Source organism: Struthio camelus, chromosome 17, assembly GCF_040807025.1.
Source record: "Struthio camelus isolate bStrCam1 chromosome 17, bStrCam1.hap1, whole genome shotgun sequence".
In the NCBI taxonomy this organism is placed as follows: domain Eukaryota; kingdom Metazoa; phylum Chordata; class Aves; order Struthioniformes; family Struthionidae; genus Struthio; species Struthio camelus.
The window spans coordinates 19,956,474-19,978,220 of NC_090958.1; the positions used below are offsets into that span (position 1 = coordinate 19,956,474).

General features: G+C 62.1%; 1 long non-coding RNA gene across 3 annotated transcripts; it reads left to right on the plus strand.

Annotated features, from left to right (window-relative positions):
- The first annotated feature begins 575 nt into the window (after positions 1 to 575).
- Positions 576 to 21,387, plus strand: LOC138061367 (uncharacterized). Of its 3 annotated transcripts, none has more exons than XR_011135031.1 (3): positions 576 to 907; positions 1,274 to 3,925; positions 4,354 to 14,924. It is a non-coding gene; the product is annotated as an uncharacterized lncRNA (long non-coding RNA). The 3 variants fall into 3 exon arrangements; XR_011135032.1 differs by lacking the exon at positions 576 to 907 and adding an exon at positions 19,706 to 21,387 and having other exon boundaries at positions 949 to 3,925; positions 4,354 to 4,601; XR_011135030.1 differs by lacking the exon at positions 576 to 907 and having other exon boundaries at positions 914 to 3,925.
- The last annotated feature ends 360 nt before the right edge of the window (positions 21,388 to 21,747 follow it).

Below are 21,747 nucleotides of genomic sequence, written 5' to 3' on the forward strand. Positions count from 1 at the left end.
GCTGGCAGCTCCTCTCGCCTCTCCCCCCACGGCTGGCGGCCCCTCTCCCCTCTCCCCCCACGGCTGCCGGCCCCTCTCCCCTCTCACCTCTCCCCCACGGCTGACAGCCCCTCTCCCCTCTCCCCTCTCCCCCCACCGCTGACGGCCCCTCTCCCCTCTCCCCCCACGGCTGACGGCCCCTCTCCCCTCTCCCCCCACGGCTGACGGCCCCTCTCCCCTCTCACCTCGGCTGCCGGCCCCTCTCCCCTCTCCCCCCACAGCTGACAGCCCCTCTCCCCTCGGCTGCCGGCCCCCCTCCCCTCTCCCCCCACAGCTGACGGCCCCTCTCCCCCCACAGCTGACAGCCCCCCTCCCCTCTCCCCCCACGGCTGCCGGCCCCCCTGCCCTCTCCCCCCACGGCTCCCAGCCCCTCTCCGCTCTCCCCCCCCGGCTCCCGGCCCCTCTCCCCCGGGGCGGGCAGCCATGTCACGCAGGTGGCGCGGGCGGTGGGTAATGGCGGCCGTGTCGCGCGCGGCGGCCGCGTCTCCCCACAGCGCCCACCGCCGCCGCCGGGCCCCGTTATTCCCGGCTTTTTCCTCGCGCCGCGTTGGTGCCGGGAGCCGCCGGCCCCCCCGGGAGCCGCCCGCGGGCCGGCGGCGCGGGGCTCCCCGCCGGCGCAGGGAAGGTGACCCGGCCGCTTGGGCAGCATGAAAATTTAATGGGATTTGCAGCAGAGCGGGGCGGCGGGGTAGGGCCGGGCGGGGAGGAGCCTGCATGGGTAATGCCGCCGGGCCGGCTGGCAGGACGCGCTCCGCCAGGCTCCCGCACAAAGGAGCTGCGCGGCGGCGGTGATGATGGCGGCCATGGCGGCGATGGCGGCGGCGATGGCGGCGTGCGGGCCCCGCGGCCGGCCCTCGCCGCAGGCCGGGTAAGCACGCGCTCGCGCCTCTGGCCGCCCTGCGGCGGGCGGGAAGGTCGCCGCTCCGCCGGCGCGGGACGGGGCCTGAGGCCGGGGCGAGGGCCGGGGCTGGGCCGTGGCACCAGCACGAGGCGGCGCTGCCCGCTCCCGCCCACCCCACCGAGGCGTTCTTCTCTCCCGAGGGGCCGGGGGCACCCGCGCCCCCCGCTCCCTTTGTCAGGGCGCCAGCAGCAGCGGCTCCCCGCGCCCCCCAGGCTTTTCCTGGCCGCGGGGCGGAGGATGCCCCGGCCCAGCAGCGGCAGCCTGCGCAGCCCGGGCGCCGCAGCTCCCGTTAACTGATGCACCGCTTCTTTGTATTTTTTTTTTTTTTTTCAGAAACCCCACCAAGAGTAGGGCTGCAGACAGGTAAATGGTTTCTTGCCTCCTTTTCAGTGCCCCGGAAGGAAATTTAGTGAAAAGGCTGGTTTACTTCTTTGTCTTGAGACCACCATTTTCTCCTAAACGTGGTGATCTTCGGTAGGAGATTTAGCGGAGGGCCACTGGGACAAGCACCCCCCCGGGCGCTTCAGCCCAGCCGTTCTCCCTGCAAAGAGTTAATCCGGCAGAGCCTGCACCGCTCCTTTTGGGGAGCCATTTTCTCCCTGTTACTGTTCCAGCACCTTTTGCATGTGCGAATACCTCCTGGCCCCGAGAGCCAAGGCAAGCCCCGGAGCCATCGGGTTTTTAGTAGCTGCTGCGATTCCAGGGAATCTTTCTCCTCCTGCCTCTCCCGACGCCTCGGAAAGGGCATAGCGTGGCTGAGTCGCCGGGAGCGCGGCTAACGCCGCAGACAAAGGGCGGCCGTGCTCAGAGCCCGCTCCTGCCGCCAGCGCCCCAACCCAGACCCCAGGCTGTGCGAGCAACGTGAAGCGCTGGCTGGGGCAGAGAGCGCAGGCTCTCCTCCCGGGAGCGGCAGAGGAGCTGGGAATGCCCAGATCCTGCTGCTTAAAGATCACCCTCTCCAGGCCAAGGTGGAGGCTGTAAAATGCACCGTGCCTGCAGCTCAGCAGCTCTGCTCCCCTCGGCTCGCCCCGGGGCGGCTCGCTGCGGGGACGGGGCCGTTGGGCATGGGGGAGCTCTCTCCTGCCGTCTTAGCCGCTCTGCTCCCGCCTGGAGCAGAGCTTGCGCTCTGATCTGGTTCCCTTCTCCCTCCGGGGTGTGTTTTAGACTGCGTTTAACCTGGACGCTGCCTCTGGATGCTCAAATCTGGGGCAGCCGTACTTGCCGCACCTGCTAATGGCCACTGAGTGTGTTTGAGCGTTGGCAGCTTGAGATTACAGCCAAGAAGTGCAGCTCAGTGGTGCACAAAATGAACGTTTGGTTAACTGCTGCCCGTACAAAATTGTTTTTCTCCCCTTCCTATCTCCTGTGATGCGCTTCATTATTGACCCAACAGGCTAAACATTCAGAAGCAGCCACTTTGGCGGAGACGTTATCCTGCCTGCCCTTATTACAGATACCTCCCAGCTCGGATCCGTGCAGGGAATCCATTTTCCACATTCCCGATGGCATCTCCTTTGCCTAGTACTGCACTTGCTTTCTCTCCAGATCCCGCAGAGACCAGGCACCCTTGCGTGGGCCCCAGCTCTTACAGCCTTCCCACAGCAGCGTGGTTTGCAAATGCTTCTTGGGTGCGCTGTCCTTGAGGAAGGGATTGTCCTGCAGGGGAGCGCCTGCAATATGCAACAATAATAAACAGCCTGAAGCAGTAACCGCTCAGCAGCTGAGCTGCAGAGCCATCGTGGTCCTGCTCCACAGGGATTTTGCACCATTGTTGCTTTTGCTACGCTGGTATCGCGTGAGAATGTGAGTTAGCGCAGTCTGACTGCTGGGTCCTGTCACTTGCTCTTAGATCAGTGCTAAGGTGGAACTGTAATGATCGTAATGATGCTGGTGTACGTCTAGGCCAGTTCTGCTTAAAAAAATGTTTTGGGCATCAGCAGGATGTGACTGTGGCCTGATTCACCTGCAGCGGTAGGCAGTGCCTACTGCTAGCACAGACGATTCCAGCAGCAGACAAGGACAAACCGTGCAGGATGCTGCTGTTATTTCTGGTGTGGTCTTTCCCGTTCCTCCCACGACTACCCCTCCTCTTCAGGAGCTCAGCGTGCCTCCGAGCCCCATGGGGGGCACGGCTCCCTCCTGGCTCTGCCGGGAGAAGCGGAAGGCAGAGGGGCAGTTTCCCTGGAGCTGGGGTTCCCACGCGGTGGGCAGCGCCAGGGCTCTGCCCTTCCTCGGAGCAGCACAGAGCATGGGAGGGGAAACCTGCGCAGAGCTGGCTGGGCGCGATACCAGGGGACGCCGCGAGCTGGAGGCTCCAGGCGCCTCCGCCTGCGCAGATCTGCCCTCTCTGCCCTGCAGGGCGCTGGCCCCTTCCTTGCCCCGGCAGGGAGCTCTGCCTGCGCAGCGCCGGCCGATCCTGTGAGCCCGGCTCTCGGTCCCAGCAGTGGGGGGTTTAGATCGGAGGATGCAGCCTCGGAAGCTTAATCCCATTAAGCAGCAGCTGGTCCGGGCCCTGCAGGGATGGGGGACTGGGCGGCCTCGCTGGAGCAGTGCTTGGGGAGGACCGCAGGCAGCCGAGTCGGTGCAGCCCCACATGCACCCGGCGGGTCTGGCTGGCACGGCAGCTCTCCCCGCACGCTTCTCCCTGCCTGCCGGCCCCACGGCTCCCCCAGCAAGGCCATGACAGGCTCTGCAGGAGGGGGACAGCTGCAGGGACACGCGGGACAGGGGAGGCTTTGTCCGAGCCCTGCTGGGCTCCGGAGCGGCACCAGGCATCCCCCGCAGCCTCTGCCCGGGGATGGGGAGAGGCTGCGGGCGGAAAGTCCTGCATGTCGTTCTCTCTTGCTGTGTTGGTTGTTTTCTTTTGCAGCCGCTAATGACTGACCTGAGGTCTGTTCACACACAGTCCCCTGCGCAGCCTCCACGGCGGAGCAGCGAGACAAGACGGGGGGCATTTTACAGCACTAGCGTAGCCGGTGACATCAGGTAGGACCCTGGAGAGGGGTGACGCAGAGCAGCCCCAGCACATGTCTGGTGTTGGGGGGTGCAGCTGACAGCAGGAATTCAGCTGTCCATCCTGCGGGGCCAGGTCAGCCCCGGGCTGCTCCCTGCACCTTTAGACCCAGGACAGGGCTGGGCAGCTGGGAACCAGCTTTGGTCCCCAGGTTTGATCCCTGCTCCTGGTTGGCTCCTCTCCACACCCTGAGCCCTTACGGGCACTGCCTGGGCTCCAGGCTGGTCCCGGGGTCACAGCCATCCCCCAAAGTCTGCCTGCACGAGGGGAATGTGTCTCGTCCTCGAGAGGACACCCGCTGAGCAGCAGGCAAGGGCTGGGGTGGCCTGCATGCCTAGCGATGGGCAGAGACTGCTGCCGCCCCGGCTGGGCTCTCACAGCCTCTCTCTGCTCCCCACAGGGCCACCAGCCGCCCGAGCGCTGCCCAAGCTCTCCCTGGGCAGCCCAGGCCGTGCCTCGCGGGGAGCCATGCGGAGGGGAGCAGCGAGCGCCACCGCCTCGGGCAGGACTGCGAGGCCACAGGAGCCGGGCGGCCCACGCGGAGCTGCCTGCTGTGGGCTGGCATGGGCCCGAGCCGTGAGCCCGGCTGCCGCGAGGGACAGGGCCGAAGGACTGGCGGTGGCGATACCCGAGGACGTGGGTCTGCACGTGCGTGTGGTTTGCCTGCAAGGTGCCAGGGACATTCTCCCTTCCCTCCCGTCACTGCGGCAGATGCAGAGCCATGGGGCAGGGTTGGGCAGCTGAGCGCCATGGGCTGGACGGGAGCTTGTCCTGTCCACTGACCCCACGTGGGTGGAGGAAGGAGGGGAGAGGACAGCAGGGGAGGAGAGGATGGGAGCGGAGCTGTGCCAAACCCCCAGACCCCCACCGGGGACACAGCACACTGCCCAGGGCACGAAGCTGCCTGCCCAGCTATGGGGAGACGGGGCCTCTCCGGCATCCCAGACCCCTCTGCCCGTGCGGATTGCCCTGCCCTGGCCTGCGCGGGCGGCTGGTCTGGAAGGACCGTGGGAACTGAGGAAGGCTCAGCTGGGGCACGGCCGCATGGCTGCAGAGCACATGCAGGGCAGAGCTCAGTTTATCAGCCAGGTGCTGGTGGCACAAGGAGGCCTTGGGGGCAGTGAGGCCTGCTCCACCGTTGCCATGCTCCAGAGACTCCCAGGGGTCTTCACAGGGATGTGATAGCCAGAGCCCAAGGGGCCCCTGGCTGTCCCTGCCCAGCTTGGGCCACTTCTCACCCATCCTGCCCTGTCTCCTGGTGCTTTTCACTCCTACACTGCTGCTGCCAAGTCCTGGTGGGAGGAGGGACCCTTAGGGCCACTACCCTGGCATGTGTGTTTTGAGAAAACACTTGGTTTCTGGAGCAGTGTGGAGCGCTATGAGGAACACCAGCCAGCACGTGCCTTCCTCTCAAAGCCTCCTGTCACAGGGGCTTCGTGGCTGTGTTGGGCCACTGTGGCAGGACACGTGCACTGTTAGCCGATCTGACCATTGCGCCGGTGAGCGATCTGATGCAGCATTTTTCTCCTGAGCACTGAGTGAGGGTTGTGAGTGCAGCGACTCGTCACATGTTGGGCTTTTTTGCGCTGTGGGAAGGCAGAGAGCAGACGCAGGTCATGGCAGGCAGCTTGCAGGAGCTACAGCCCTGGAATAGCAAAATGGAGAACCAGCCTTGTGGGGAACAGGGACCCGTAGCATGAGGTGACCTAGGGGGAATACAGGGACAGAGACTGTCCCAGATACCTCTTCCCAGCCCTGCATTATATCCCTGAGCATGGGGCAGAACTAACTGCTTCCTGCTGCCTAACAGCAATTTAGCAGTGCGCGTTCATTAGCGGGGATTCTGTCCTCTCCGGCAAATATCCCCAGTGAGTGGCAGTTTGTGATGGGAAGGGGATAAGTTATCAGGGCACATTTTCTCTGGAACACTGTGATTTTCTCTGCTTGACCTCCTCCCCTTTCCATGAGGCAGTGGGAGCTCGGTAGAGATGCAGAGCAGCAATCTCTGTCTCCAGAAGCCCTGCTCTTGCAGAGCTGCTGTTAGCCTGCAGCCTTTGCTCCTGACAATGCTAGCACAGGTTTCACTGTGCTCTAGTGATGCTTTCACCCATTCCCTGTTTCTGCTTCTTACAGCTCCTTTAGGGTCCTTAGCCTTGGAGCCTTGCAAAGCTGAGTCAAAGACTAGGGCACTGCCTGGACCGTCTCCTCATCTGCACCGGTACAGGGCACAGGAAACGCCTGCAATGGGGGAGCACTCTGCTCAGGGTGTTTTGTACCTTATGAATGCAGGTGGTACGGGCAGATCCCCTTCCCTGCAAAGCATTTTATTCAGAAAGCATGTTACGTTATGTAGGCGAAATAATCCGCTAACACCTTCCCAAATCTTGACCTGGTAGCAAAGTCCAAAAACGCCTCCTAATACAGAAAGCTAGAGTCTCTGCTGCTGCAGTGAGAGCAAAGCAAACTAATCCCCCAGGAAGCACTTCCTCCACCGGCAGGTGGGACTAACCGTGACCACCCGTGCATGCGTGTCCCTCTGCCCTGTTATTAACGTACTAACCCCGCAAGGACGTTCGCGGAGACACCTTTCCAGACACTCCTGCTGCTGACGCTGGAATGCTGAGTAAGTCACTCGTGAATGAACTAACCAACTAACTGGCTCTAACGCATGCTCTACTAACCAGTCTTGTTTCACTTTCTACTAACTGTTGACAGCAAATAATGTCTTTAAAGGGGAACCGAAAAGCTTGGTAAGTACATTTGCAAAGTCATGGATGTTGCCACGTCAGCGACAGAATCCATAGGCAGAGCCAAATGTTGCAAGCACTTCTGCCAGGCAAGGCAGGAGAGCGAGGCTCCTCCGTGTACCTGCCAGCACCTGACCACAGCGGCGGCGGGGACCCACCGCTGGCAGCCCCAGCGGCTCCGGGGAGCAAAGCACCTCCCCTCGCGCCGCTGCCCTGCGCGGCCGGCCCGCCGCCTGCCCTGCAGGTCTGCGCAGGTGAATCAAGGAAGAGATGGTTTCTCCCTGGTGTGTCGATGTGTGGTGCTGAGGTCTGTATGTGGATTCTGTTGCTGACTAGATATCCTAAAATGGTTTTATCAGCAGAAGCTTTTCAGTTCCCTTTTAAGCCAGTAGATCTCCCTCTGTTACTAACACATTCCTGAACTGAATTAAACAAACTAACCACTGCTGCTTTTCTCCTCATTTATCTTCTAATATGTATGTTCTATAAGTAAGACAGATTATGCCATGCTTCTGTTTACTAACTGCCTGTACTAATCTTTCCTGACTTGTTTCTCTCTTGCTACTAACAAATATTCTTTGCACTTTAACTTTCTGATGCTATTCACCATGACAAATGAACGAACGGCCTCCTCCTATCCCCCGGGGGATTCTTTGGCTATTAACCTGCAGTAGTCTGCTTTTCAGTGCTGCTGACCATCTCTGTCTCCCATTAAGTACGATGAAAAGGAAGATGCTCAAGGTGTCGGGGGGGGGGGGGGCTTTGAAAATTTGCCTGTTGGCCTTTTGTTTTCAGAGAAATTTCATGAGGATAAACAAAGAAAAGACACTGAGCGGAAATATGATAATGCTGAAACCGTTATGTTCCTTATAACAATTGATAATTACCATAAAGGTCCAGCAAACCTAGTTTGCAGAGAGATTCAGACAAAAAGCAATGATACTGCCCTAAGCCCCATCAGCAGCTGAGCTCGGGGCTCACCTGGAGTTGCAGTTCACCTGTCATTGGGAATGGCTTCCGTGCTGCCTTCCTGCACCAGCACTCCCGAGCTCTAAGATGGATGCAGGGCGCTCTCAGACTCTTCAGTTTCTTTATCTCTCCACAGTTTATCTCGTGACCTTGATGCATGTGGAAAGCCATTGCCAACAGCGTGATCCTAACTAACTGCAAGGAGCCAAGGGCTGAGTCTAACCATTTGGTTGGTACTTGCAATGTTTATTCCCAGTCCCTAACCCAGGGGAAGGGGAGGGGAGGAGTGGGAGGTGATTGCTGATGTGCCAGCCGGAGGGCACTCTGCTATCAAGTTGTCTGATAGAGTTAGGGTGCTGCTAATGCCATCCTGGTCTTGAGGCCTTGCTTTTGCTTTCTGACAGTCTGTAATTTAGGTTAAACTTCCACTGCATTTACATGGATTCTGCTGGGGTTAAGACTTCAGGATCTGGCCCATCTGTATTGTTTTTGCATGCAAACTAGAAATACATGGTTAGACATGAGCAGCAGTTAAGTGTTGGCTTTTAACAACAGCACTGCTGAGATTACTAACAGGACAAAACTAACCCTTGCATGCCAGGAGGAGGATGGTGGTCTTTGTGTTTCTAACCACGCTTTGGTCCTCAGGACAAAGGCCTGGTTCATAGGGACATCCAAGACCGTGACAACCAGCGTAGGTGTTTGACGCTGCCATGCACCCAGAGACCTGTTGTGGCAAGCGTCAGTCTCGAGGAGCGCTGCTCCTCTGCACCCCAGAGACAATGAGGAAACGCTCTTCTCTGGCCATAGCCAGGTGGAAGCGCAGCTCCTGGCGTGTGCCAGGCGTGTGCCATGCCAGCAGCCAGCCACTGCTGAGGGGAGAGGAGGGGACGTGGGCAGTGGGCTCCCCTCCATCTGCACCGGCGGTGCAGAGCCGATGGGCGGGGTGGTTCTGTCTGGGTGGTTTTATGGATCTGGCCTCTATCCAGTTCCAGCTGCTCTCTTTCTCTGTCCTTCTTGCCTTTTGCTTGTGTTAGCTAACCTTGTGGTGAGGACCTCCTGTCATAACCCACTGTCCCTGGCTGGCTTGAGACTAACCGCTCTTGTGCTTTGTGTTGAAACGCATAGACTGAGAAAGGCCTCCACCATTGCTGATCTTAGTGCAAGTCTGCTGCCTGTTTCTGTGGCCGAAGTCTCTCTAACCTCTCTGTTATGTACTAACCACTGCAACCTATTCCTTTCAGTCTGACACTAACGGCTTGGTGGGAAGTCTTGCTGGGGCTCTCTTCACTAACCTAGCTGCCTCCTTTCCATTAACAGCTCAACCCTGCACCTGGCAGTGACTGGGTGGTGAATTTGCCTCTGAAGCACTAGCCAATCAGTCAGCAGCCATGGCCCACCTGGTCTTCTCCATATTAACCCACTAACCATTCCCCCTCCCTTTTCTCAGTAAGGCTGGGATCAGGAGGAATTTTTGGGCTGATGCTCATCTGCTTAATTGAAGACGGTATCTGCTCCTCCCCAAATCCACAGGAAGCAGAGGTACTGCTGCAGGCTGTAAGGGCAGGGAAGTAGATCTGGCATAGAGTAAAAGAGTGAGGATGAGAAAGAGAGAAAGGAAAGAGCAGGAAACAGAAGGAGGAAGGCAGGAGGACAAGCTGGGTCCAGCCATGGGAGAGGTGAGTCCCCCTTCCTTAGGGCAGTCTGGTTCAGGGTGTTGGGACCTGCATGTTCCCCTAAGGGAAGTGGCTGGCTTTATCTGAGGCCTTTGCTGTGAAGGACAGCCCTCTTCTGTCCTGCAGTAGTCCCTGCCCTTCATCTCCAAGTAGGTCTTCCAGCCCAGCCTGGGTGTCCAGGAAGCACCTTGCCAGGTCGTTCCCTGATGACCTAAGGGAGCGGTGGGACCAAGAGCCACCCTACATGGCCCAAAGGATGCCCCAGGCAAGTGCTACCTGACACAGGCAGCGAGTGGCTAGCGCTTCCTACTAGCCCCTCAGGAGGGACAGGTTGCCAGCTCCCTCCGGGTCGCTCTCCCCTCATGCATGCTCTCCCCTGCACAGTCACCTCTTCTGAAGAGAGAAGGGGCCTGGGGTGGGAGGATGAGAGACTCCATAACAGGCTGCTTGCCTCCGCTCTGCCCAGTGCCCCAGGGCTCCCTGCCCTGGGCCTGCATCTCCCTTGACTGCTCCTCTGCTCTCTCCCTGGCTTGTCAGTGCTGGCTAAGCACCATCCTCGCTGCCGGTGGGATGCAACGCCACCAGGTCCCAGCATGAGAAACTCTGAGGTTGTGATGCTGTGGGAAAAGGCAGGAGCCTAGCTTAGAAGACCCTTAGTTTGTTCTGGGGTGAGTTAGGGCGGTTATGGGGCTCGTATCTGGCCTGACCTTCGGTAGCTGGGTTATCAGACCTGGTGTTGCTAGATATCAGGTACTGAGAAAGGCCAGCAGGTCCTCTCTTTGTAGAAGTTCATGGGTGACATCCCTGGGTGCCCTAAGCTGGCCGCAGCAGCCAGGAGACCAGCTGGGGGGTGCAGCCAGGCTGTGCCAGGGCTGCTGGGTGCCGTGAACAGCAACGGAGAACAGGGGTGGTCTTGCTGAGATACCAGGATGGCTGGTGCATGAAATAGCAGGGCCATGCCGATTGTCCTGAAGGGCCTCACGAGTCGGTAGGCACTGCCAAAGGGACAGCAAAGGGAATGCAAACACCGAAAGGGAAGCTGGAAGAAACCTAAAGCCCCCAGTGGGCCTGGCAGGCGGTGTGTCGGGCATCCCTGCGTGCTCGGCTGCGCTGGGAGGGGAGGTTGTGTGTGCGCAGAGGATGCTCACCCACGTGGCCTTTGCCAGGGCACAGCAACCTGTCTGAAGAGTAAAGCGCGTACATCTGGGGGAGCCGGCAAGCGGGGCTGGACGTGCAGATCCCCCTTCACAGCCTGCAGTGCCAGTGGGAGTGGGGCCGGGGTGACCCTAGCAGCCAGTGCAGGTGGGGATCCCTGGGAGAGATAACGGTGCATGCCTCTCCCTGCTCGCCGCCGTCCCCGGAGCGCCCCATCCTGCCCGCGCGGCCCCGCTCTCAAGTTTGCCTCGGCCACAAGCAAGACTTCCTTTTAAGGCACAAAAATTTGATCCCGTTTCTGTGTCGCTTCACTCCCACCCAGGCCAGACTCGGAAACGCCTGGTGTCTCGGCACGGCTGTGGGTGGGAGGGCTGCGGAGATGCCCAGGCAGCCTGCGTCTCCTGCAGGGCTGCCGCGGCCCCTCGCCGTGTCCCCGGCGGTCCTGCCACGCTCCGGGGCCGGGAGCAGCCCTGGCGCATCCTGAGCGCCCCTGCGGCTGCCAGCAGCACCCGGCCGAGCCCAGCGCTGCGGGAGGCCGGGCGGCTGGTGCAGCCCCCGCGCTGGTGCTGGGCAACGGTGGGGCTGAGTGCGGCGCTCCGGTGTGGGGGCTGCCTCGGCCGCTGCGAGCGGGAGAGCCGCTGGGGCCAGCGATGTCTGTCCTGCCTGTAACATGAGCTGTAAACATGGCCAGTCTGCAAACGCCTCTGCGGTCTGGGGTGTGTGTGTGTGCGTGCCGTCGGGGAGGGCTGGGCGGGTGGTGCTCAGCGCTGCGCCCCTTCCCTGCGCCGGCCCCGGGAGCCACCTGGGAGCTGGTGCGGACGCCGACTCGCAGCCCCGCGCTCTGCCGGGTCCCAAGCCCCCGGGGCACAGGCACGGACGAGCCCGGACCCACGGCCGGCCGACGGCTCTGCGAAGGGGGGAGCGGGCAGCTGCGCACCAGGGATGGGCATCGTGCCGGGACAGAGCGTGGGGCTGGGGGGTGGCTCTCGCCGAGCCCGTGGCAGCAGGCAGGGCTGCCCCACGGGGGAGCGGGGCGGAGGGGGACAGAAATGCTGCTGTTGCTAGGTCCTGTTCTGGGGAAAGGGTTTTATCCTGCGCCAGGCAGGGCCGGGGGCGGGTGTCGCCTCCCCGCTGCGCCCACGAGGACGAGCCTGGAGCGGAGAAGGCAGCAGCTACCTGCTGGAGCGGCCCTGCTTGCCTGCTGTGATGAGCTTGGGGACCCTTTTGCAGATCTTGTGGGCAAAGAGCTCAAAAAAGGAGAGTCTTGGGCAGCTGTGAAGGGCCTGGGGGCTGCAGGGACACCCCCAGTGCGGGGGCACGAAGGGGCTCGCTGGCGCTTCTCGCCGTGCAGCTCACGGCTGCGCAGCGGCCCTGGGCGAGGGCAGCGGGCGAGCAGAGGGGCGTCACGAGGCCGCTGGCCGTGCCCGGTGCCGGACGCGCTCTGGGGGCGGTGGGCACTCGCCGGGCCCGGGCAAGGCAGCAGCAGATGGAGCTCTTGCTCCAGGAAAGCCCTTCACGGGCCGGGGCTGCTGCCGCTCTCAGCCGGCCGCCCCGGGGTAGGTGCCTGTTTGCAGGCTGGCCTGCACCGCGGGAAATGCATTTCTGATTATTTCTGAGCACGGGGGAAAAAGGCTCCTGGATGAGCCGGGATGCAGCAGTGCGAGCAAGGGCGGAGAGGTGCAGCGTGGCTCTGCTGAGACTTGGATGTGGTGGCCGCGCTGCGTGCCCGCGCCGCGCAGAGCCCCGGCCCCCTGGAAGGGGCTGCTGCCCGACCGCTTTGGGCTGGTGCAGTGGGGCAGCGGCAGCCCGCGGTGCTACGGCATGACACGGTGCAGCAGGGCTCTCGCGGGCGGCAGCGCTGTGCCCGGGGCGGGCGAGGACGGGCGCTCGCAGCGGCACCGGCCGCGGGAGCCAGCGGTGCCCCGGCCCGGCCCCTGCTGCCTCCAGGCAGCGCCGGAAGGGAGCAGCCACAGCGCCGTGTTTATTTTCCCCCCGGCAAGCAGCGTTTTGACATGTCGCAGCAAGTCTCTCAGACGCGTGTTGACAGAAAATGTGTACAAGCAAGAGAAACGTTGTTCATTTGCATCAAATTGCAAAGTGATTTGGTGAAATTGAGACATGCCGTTTCTGTTAGCATCTGCAAACAGCGCGGTTTCCTGAGGCACGGTGTGCGCCGGGGTGCTCGGGGACGGCTCCGAGCGTGGCCCGCCACGCGCATCCCCCGCGGGCCCGCGTCTGTCCCTCTGCGCAGCCCGGCCCGTGCCCTGCGTGGCCGCAGCGCTCAGCTGCAGCCGCGGACCCCCCTGCCCGCAGCTCGGCCGCTAGCAACGCCTGCGTGCTTGCGCTGGAAGCCGCTCAGTTTCTGGTCCCAGATCTGCAAAAATGACCACTAAAAAGCTGTGTGCCCCCTCCCTCGTTTCAGCCGGGGATGCAAACCCTGCCGTGCTCCTGCACGCTCGGTCCCCGGAGGCAGTGGCTGCGGTGGGGACCGGTGCTGCGTCCTCATGCAGCATCCGTCCGGGGACCGAGCTGCGACGAGGCCGTTCCCAGGGCCTCGAGCTCGGTCCTGCCAAGCGCGGCGCCTTTGCGGTCCCCAGCGGGGACGCCTTGTTTGGCTGGTGCGTCGTGGCGTGGATTGAAACGCGGCTGCACGCCTGGCCTCTTGACCTAACCTCATTAGGAAGGTGGAGGTAATGCTAATTAAAATCATGAAGTTCCAAATTATATCTCCTGATATAATTTATTCCTGGCCGCTCTGCACTCACATAACTGATGCTGCGCTGGGTTAACAGCCGGGAAACACTAAAACAGACGAACCGCGCGAGGTGAGAGCGACTGCAGGAGCGTCCCTCGGCGCGGGGCCGGCTCCGCCGCGGCCCGGCCCTGCAAGCCGCCGGTCCGAGGGGGTTTTGCGCTGCGCCGCACAGCCCCGCGGCATCTCGCCAGCCCCGGCCGCTGCTGTCACGGCTCCTCTCTGCTGCTCTCCGAGGGGCGCGCTGCCGGCCCAGTGGCCTTCACTCGTTTTCCAGATGGATATGACTGTTTCATATACTGCAGCAAACGGAGCTGAAAACCATATGTGGAATAATGAATAAAGCTGAAGCTTAAGACAGGAGATTCCTGGCACATGTTGGAGCAATTAAAATATCGGTTACAAACTTCCGCGTGTGTAAAGCCACCGTCCTTTCTTCTCCTGCCTTCGTGGAGTAAGACAGTGGCTTTGACTGGGGTGGGAAACAGAATAAATATTTAACTCTGGCCTGAAACAGAGATTGTGGTAGTGGGGCCAGCGCGGGATGTCCCCGGGGCTGCAGTGAGCCGCCGGCGTGGGATGTCCCCGGGGCTGCAGCGAGCCCCGAGCAGGGGGCCGGTGTGGGATGTCCCCGGGGCTGCAGCGAGCCCCGAGCACGGGGCCGGCGCGGGATGTCCCCGGCGCTGCAGCGAGCCCCGAGCACGGGGCCGGCGTGGGATGTCCCCGGCGCTGCAGCGAGCCCCGAGCACGGGGCCGGCGCGGGATGTCCCCGGCGCTGCAGCGAGCCCCGAGCACGGGGCCGGCCGGCGGCTCGGCACGCAACGGGCTCCAGGGCCCCCGTGGCCACGCGCTCTCGTTAATGCGGGCGATTGCAAGGCGATCCATAATTAGATGCTAACTGAGTTTTCTCTAAGTTGGGTGAGGGAAGGTCACCAAGGTAGGACTGGAGTCAGCTTATTGTTATTATCAATCAATAACCTATTTATTTTCCAACACTCCTATTAACCTCTGCGAGCGGCTCGCCGCCTCCGTCTGGACGGGCGGCGCGGCCCGCTCTGCTGACTGGACAACTCTGATTGAAAATGCGGTGGTGACCCGACCCCAAAGGCGGAATCCAATTAAAATCATTTTCATTTGCAGATTAATATTTTTTTGCATGTTCTACATTCCTTGCTTCAGCATTTTGCGCAGGAACTGCTGCCTCATTACACGAGCAGCCCATATCGATAGTGTCACAGGAAAATAATTACAATCAATTAGACACCGAGACAACAGGGTTGTCCTTTCGGGGGGTGCGGAGGTGTCTCCCGCGGGGCGCCGGGGTCTCCCGGGCAGCCGGAGCGGTGGCAGGAGCGAGCGGGAGCCCCGCTCCGGCACGGCGCGGGAGACCGGCGGAGGCTTTCGGCCTCCCGGGGAGGAGCGAGCGCCCGGCGCCGAAATTCCCTTTATGCCGGTTGCTCCGCCGCGCCGAGCCCTGCAGCCTCCGGAGGAGGCCGGGTCGGCATGGGCAGCCGCGAGCCGCGGCCCGGCCGAGCCCGGGAGGGCGCCGGCAGCCGGTGCTGAGCCACGCGGGGGCATGCAAGGTGCCGCAGTAATTGGCTGATGAAGCTTGGCCTTAATGTAAAGTCTATTATTAATAACGTGACTTTGATAATAAAAAGATTAAAATTAAGTTTATGGTTTGCTGACTGCCCTCTCCGGGCTGCAATCGCCCCTCATCCGCGTTCACGGGGCGCTCGTTAGCAACCGCTGCCTGCACGCAGCCGGCCGCCAGCCCGCCCAGCGCCGCCCTCTCTGGACTGCTTTACTTGCTCGCTGATCACCAACATCCAATTAACTCTGCAGAACGGATCTAATAAGCTTCCCGGTGGCTTCAAACCTCCTTGAAAATTGCTCTGACGTCTCCATGGGGCCCTATTAAAAAAAAAATTCTTCCCCTGTGACTGTTGCGCTCTTGCGGCGGGCAACGCGCGGGGCTGGCTGCAGCCCCGTCCCGCGCTGGCGCCGGGTGCACGGTCCCGCGCGGCCCCGCGCGCTCGCGGCCGGCGCGCACCGAGTGCCCAGCGGGCCCTCGCTGCTCCAGCCCCGCTGCTGCCTGCGGCTGCTTTGGCCGGGGAAACGGCCGCTCGACTGCGCGGCTGCCTCTCCCGGGAGCTCAGCCCCGCTGCTGGGCCGGGCAGCGGCCGCGGCGCCGCGGGGCCACCGGCGCCCTCGCCCCCGCTCCCTCCTCATGCCGCCGGCTTTGCTTTTCCCGCATCCGGCCTTTGATAGAAACGGGAGTTTCTGTCCGAGCGGCGCTGGCTGCTAAGGACTCCCCGAGCTCCTGCGCCGGTCGGCGAGAGCCGCCGGGACGCTCCTCTGAGCCTTCGTTACACACCTCCGAGTCTTAATTTGGCTACTCGATAACTCGAGGCTTGCGTAACAAAAGAATAAACAAGAATGACCTTTCAGTTTAATTACATTTTTCAGATGCAGAAAATATACCGACTTTCCGAAAGGGGAGTAGGAGGGGGTCTGCGGCGGCCGTTCCGGAGGGAGCGAGCGGGACGGCCGCCGGAGCCGCGTGGCCAAGGGGACGGGCCGGCGCACGGTGCACGGTGGGTGGTGTGCGGCGCGCAGTGCATGGTGCGTGGTGCGTGGTGAGCGGTGCGCAGCGCGTGGTGAGCGGTGCGCGGCGCGTGGTGCATGGGGAGCGGTGCGCACTGCATGGGGAGCGGTGCGCGGTGTGTGGGGAGCGGTGCGCGGCGCGTGGTGCACGGGGAGTGGTGCGCGGTGCATGGGGAGCGGCGCGTGGTGCATGGGGAGCGGTGCGCGGTGCGTGGGGAGCGGTGCGTGGTGCGTGGGGAGCGGCGCGCGGTGCGTGGGGAGCGGTGCGTGGTGCATGGGGAGCGGCGCGTGGTGCATGGGGAGCGGTGCGCGGATGCCTGGGGAGCGGTGCGCGGTGCGTGGGGAGCAGTGCGCGGTGCATAGTGCGTGGGGAGCGGTGCGTGGTGCGTGGTGAGCAGCGCGGACGCGTGGTGCGTGGGGCGCGGTGCGCAGTGCGCGGTGAGCGGCGCGTGGCGTGCAGTTTGCGGTGCACGGTGCACGGTGCGTGGTGCCAGTGCGTGGTGCGTAGTGCACAGCACACCGTGCACAGTGCTCAGGGGCTCTCCCACGGCGAGCACGGACCTGACTCAGGTCTCCACGGGCAAGATGCGGGGACTGCAGGGTCCGAGGGACGGCGGAGAAGCACGGGGACGATGGCCGACCCCGGAGGAAGGCTCTGCACCGGCAGCGGGGCCTCGCCGCAGGAGCCGTCAGGGTTCGGGCGCCCCAGAGCCGCCGGCTCCCGGGCGTGGGGCGCGTCGTGGGCACGCGGGGGCGACGCTGCCGCCGGCTGCTCGGCTCGGCGCGGAGGGTGAGGGTGGCTTCCTTGCAATTAGCTCTGATTAATATTTCAGTGGCTGCCAGCCAGCCTGATTATGCCTAATGCGAAGGAATGTGCCGCGGCGTTCGGCGTCACGTGGGCCGGAGCGCTAACCCTTCATCCGTCCCATTGCCATGGCAACGGCAGGCCGGGGCGTCAGGCGGAGCTAGGAGAAAGCTCAGCGCGAGAGGGATGCTGCCGGTGCCTGGAAAGAGATCCTCGCTGGGCTGGCCAGAAACGGCACCCCCGAAACCCCTCGGCGAGGGGCTGGTCGGCTCCGCGCGGGATGCCGCCGTGCCTGGGACGCTGCTGCGGTTCTGGGGACACTGTGGCTCCTGGGGTGCTGCAGGGCCCAGGATGCTGTACAGCCTGGGCTGCTGCGGTGTCCAGGACGTTGCACCGCCCGGGAAGCGGCACTGCCCAGGACACTGTGGTGTCCGGGATGCCGTGGTGCCTGGGACGTTGCACTGCCCAGGACGCTGCCGTGATGCACCGTCACGCAGAGCCCAGCCTGGCCCGTCAACGGCTGCCGGCCGAGCGCTGCAGTCCCAGGCGGATGCAGCAGGGCCCAGAGCAGGCAGCCAGGACAGGAGGCCGCGAGCCGGCCCAGCCCTCGCCCCCAGCCTCCCCGCTTGCAGCTGGGCTCGCTCCCCGCACTGCGAGCGCACAGGAGACTGGGGAGCAGCGCTGTCGGCTGCTGCCCTTGCCGGGGAAAGGTGCAGGATGCGCAAGGTGCAGGGTGTGTAAGGTACAGGATGTGCAAGGTGGAGGTGTGTGCAAGGAACAGGGTGTGCAAGGCAAGAGGTGTGCAAGGTGCAAGGTGTGCAAGGCACAGAGTGTGCAAGGAACGGGCCGTGCAAGGTGCGGGGCGTGCAAGGTAGAGCCAGGCCCCCGATGCCGCGCGGGAGCCCTTGTGCGCCCTTCCTGGGTGCCTCTCCCGCGCTGACAGAGCCAGCCCGGCAGCTACAAATTCCCGCACCCAGCACGTATTTCCTGCATGCTGGTGAGTGTGTCTTGCAGCAAGTCAGAGACAGGCAAGATTTAGTGGGCACGATGCAGAGAATTTGTGTGAGCGGCGGCAGGAGGGAGCAGCCGGCGTGCCGCCGTCCCTCGGCTCCGCGCGGGGCCGGGCTGATGCTCCCGGCTCTCCCGCTGGGCATCCGCCGCCAGAGCCGGAGCAGGGGGCACGGGTACCGAGCTGGGGCTGCTGCAGGCCCCCGTGGGCGCGCAGCACGTCAGCGCAGAGGTTTTCCAGGGGCTTTGGATGAAGGATGAGGACGAGGCAGGGGCTCCCCCGCCTTTCGCACGGCCGGGAGGGACCTTCGTCCCCGGCCCCTGCAACAGCTTAGAAACGGGCCAAGCCAGGCAGGGAGAAGCTGCACCTTCACCCCTTGCGCTCACTCCCCACCGCTCACCCGCAACACCCCTTTGCCCTCCATGTTCTCAGATTCTGGCTAGAACTGATATTAATAATGGTTTATTTCATGTTTTCAGCCCACTTTACACTGAGCTCCCTTTTCCATCTCTTTTCAATTACCACTGCGTCTGATCACTTCCCCCCAACTCTCCTCTTTAGCCATAAACACAAATCCTATTATCTTTTCTCTTTCTGTGTATTTGCCCTTTGATTTAAGCTGCGTTTTCTCCTGTTTTCATCAGTTCTGGACCTCTCCTGCTGTATATCTCCCTGTTTATCTACTTTCCAAAGGCCTCCTCTTATTTCTCCGGCCCTGATCAATACGGCTGCGGAGCCGGCTGGCAGCTCCTCTCCAATAGCGCATGTAGTTTTTCTTGGGGGACTTGTCCAGTATTTCTTGTTAAGCTTCTGTCTCAGCTTGCTCCATTTCTCATTAGGTTTTAGCGCTGGCATTGTAGTATTTCTTGTATTTCCACGCTGCCCAGCGGATCTCTTGTAATTCTTAACGGCGAGGCTTAAAGGTCTCCTCTTTAGTGGGCTCCCGGGGCCGCTCGGCTCGGAGGTGGAGTGGCAAGCAGCGTGACACTTTTATTTCCAGGTGGAGAAAAGAACGTCTCTGCTTCCAATCCAGGCCATGATTTTTTCTAACAAAAGGGGCAATGGGGATTATTTGTATTTTACAGCCAGGGAGCCGATGGCTCTGCCGTCCGCCCCGGCCGCGTCCCGCAGCCGAAGACGGCTCCGGACGCACCGCTGCCGCCCGGTGAAGCGGCCCCCAAAATCCCCTCCCGGCACCTTTCCCAGGCCACTGGCCAGCCGGCCGGCAGCGCTGCCGTTTTGCAGGTTCCTTCTTGCGTGTTCTTCCCAAAATTTTCCTTCTGCTGGAGAAGCTGGTTTTAAAATACACCCCAGCTTTCCGGCTGCCAAGAGCTAGCAAATGTATTGCTCTCGGTGGCTGCATTTCTGAGTATTAAACATGACGCGCGGTGGCCATCACGCAATATTTCCTTGGATGCCACTGCACCGCAGGAGCCAAACAGTGTCCTTTAAAATAAAACCAATTTTTCCTGTCTCTTCCACAGAATAGCCTTATTTATACCCACTCAAGCAGCTGTTACTGCAGGTTAACCAAAGCTTGTAAAAGCATTTTTCAAACACCCTTAACTTCACTCGGTTTGTTACTGAAACTGTTAATCTCAGTTTCAGACATTTTTTTTCCTATCACGCTCGTATAAAATGGGCAAATCGGTGGCCTTCCCTGGCCACGCAGAGCTCCCTGCCCGAGCCGGAGGGCCGCAGCGCCCGGCCTCTGCCCGCGCGGGACCGCCAGGCTGCAGGGCCGCCGCGGCGCGTCCTGGGAGCCCCGGCACAGCCCGCCGCTCCCGCGCCTCCCGGGCGCCGGCGAGCGCTTGTTGGGTTTGGCTGTTCAGGCTTCTCGGGAAGCCTTGCAAAGCCGCCACTCGACTGCGCGAGCGTCTCCTGCTGCCTTGATTCGCACCTAGACCGCTACAAACGGGATTTGGAGCAGCTAAAACTACTTCTAGCTCAGTTCCAATTAATAGTATTTTAATGTTCCTACCTGAGCATCACTTACAGCTTAATTGATCTCATTTGATCATCCCATCTGCAGGAATGAAAATGACCCGGTGTAGCCATCACCGGTTGCCTGGCGCGCAGGGGCTGGGGTAGGAGGCTGCCCCGAAGGGCCCTGCTCGGCCCCGGGCATCCCTGCCCCTCCGCTCAGGCGGCGCTGCCTCGAGTCAGACGTTCACCAGAGCCTTTCTGCATCGCTGTGAAAAACTTGCGGGGACTTGGGCGCGGGCATAGCTTTTACTAGAGCTCTACCGAACCAGGAAATTGTCCTTAAACCCCTGTTGCAAGCTTTGAGCGCAGAGCAAGGGAAGCGATTCAGCTGGAGGGAGACTGCAGATGAAAACCTCCCACCCGGCAGAAACCGCCCTGACAGCAGCTGACGCCCCGGCTCTTTGCTCCTTCTGCAGCAGCGCAAAACCTCCGCGGCCGACCCGCAGGAGGAGACGCTGCCCGGCCGATCGCCGCTGGCGGGGGCTCGGGAGTCTGCAGACCCCCTCCCCGGCCAGCCCCCGGCCTCTGCCGAGCAGCCTGGGGGAAACAACCTCCCAGGGAGAAAATTACTGGCATTATTCCACTCCTTGCAAAGTAAGCGAGGAATAAAGAAGGGGCTGAGGAGCTGCCCAGTGTCCACCCTCCTCTGCGCAGAGCGAGCCAAAGCAGCAAGGCAGGAGCGTGGGACAGGCTCCCGGCATGGACTTACATGCTGCACCCCAAAACCAGCCTAGAAACTGGCCCTGGAGCAGCCAGCCCTCGGGCAGGGAGACGAGAGACCCCCGCAGCCTGGGGAGGGGGTCAGCTGCGCTGCTGAGCAGGGGCGCTACGCGATGCGACGCGATGCGACGCGATGCGATGCGATGCGACGCGACGCGACGCGATGTCTGCCTCCACCTCTGCTACAGCTGGGGGTCGTCCGCGGCGCGGCTCAGCCGGCCCGGCCCCGCAGCACCGGCGCCGGCAGCCCATCCTTTGGGTGCAGCAGCAGCTCTGTCCCCCCAGCCGCTTGGCTCGTGTCTCTGAGGGCCCTGGGATGCACCACCTGGAAGGCAGTGAGGGTCTGAGCAGCTCGCGCTACCCCTGCGCCTCGTTAGGAGAGCTGCGAAGGAGCCACGTCGGCCCCGCGCCGTTCGCACGGCGGATGAGTAATCGACGTCCCCTCCTGTCACCCTGTGAACACCATTTCTATGCAGATGATCCTCTAATCTAGGAGAGGAAGGCAACCGCTGATGAAATTCCATCTCATCTTCAGTCTGATTGTGATAATTTGCAATGAGCTAAGGAAAAGTGAATTATTATTAAATGCAAATAAAAGTTAAATAATGCTGTTTGGGAGCTGCTCTGTGTCGCACCACCCACATAAATCAGGAGGAGGTTTAACCCAAGGTAATGCATCACTGCAGGTAGTTGCCACCAATAAGCACCTGGCTTTGTGTCCAGAGCAGCCCAGACCCTCAATTACCTTACCATTAATTAGAGGCAGTGATTATACTGATTGGAAAATGAAGGTTAGCTGTGGCTTTGCTGCATCTGCTCCCTGGGGGAGTCCCGGGCTGCGGCTTTTGCTGCAGGGGAGGTTGCAACGGGCCGGGAGCGGCGTGCCTGAGCACCGCCGGCGTCCCTGGAGAGACGCGGAGCCGGAGAGTGGGGTTTGCGCTACGCTCAGAGGAGACCGGTCCTAACGAGGTAAACGAAGCAAACTCTGGGCACCGGCGGCCTCTCGGGGCGGCCAGCGCTGGCGGGGGTCAGGGAAGCCTCGGGCAGGCGGAGACCCCCGGGTGGCCGCGTCCGGGGGCAGGACGCGTGGGAAGGCGAGGGTTCGCCCGGCCCCGCCGCGGGCGGCCGTCGGGGTCCCGGCCCTCGGAGGGGGGCGGCAGCACCGTCGCGCCCGCCGTGCCCCGGGGAAGGAGCCGGCGCCCCGGGGACAGCGGCGGCGGAGGAGTCGCTTCCGCGGGCCCCTTCCGCGCGGGGCGGCGCGGCCCGCGTCTCGGAGCGCCGCAGTCGGGGCGGCTGGCGGCGGAGGAGGCCAGAGGAGCCGTGGGGCGCCCCGACGCTTTTGTGCCACCGTAAATTGTCTACCAATCA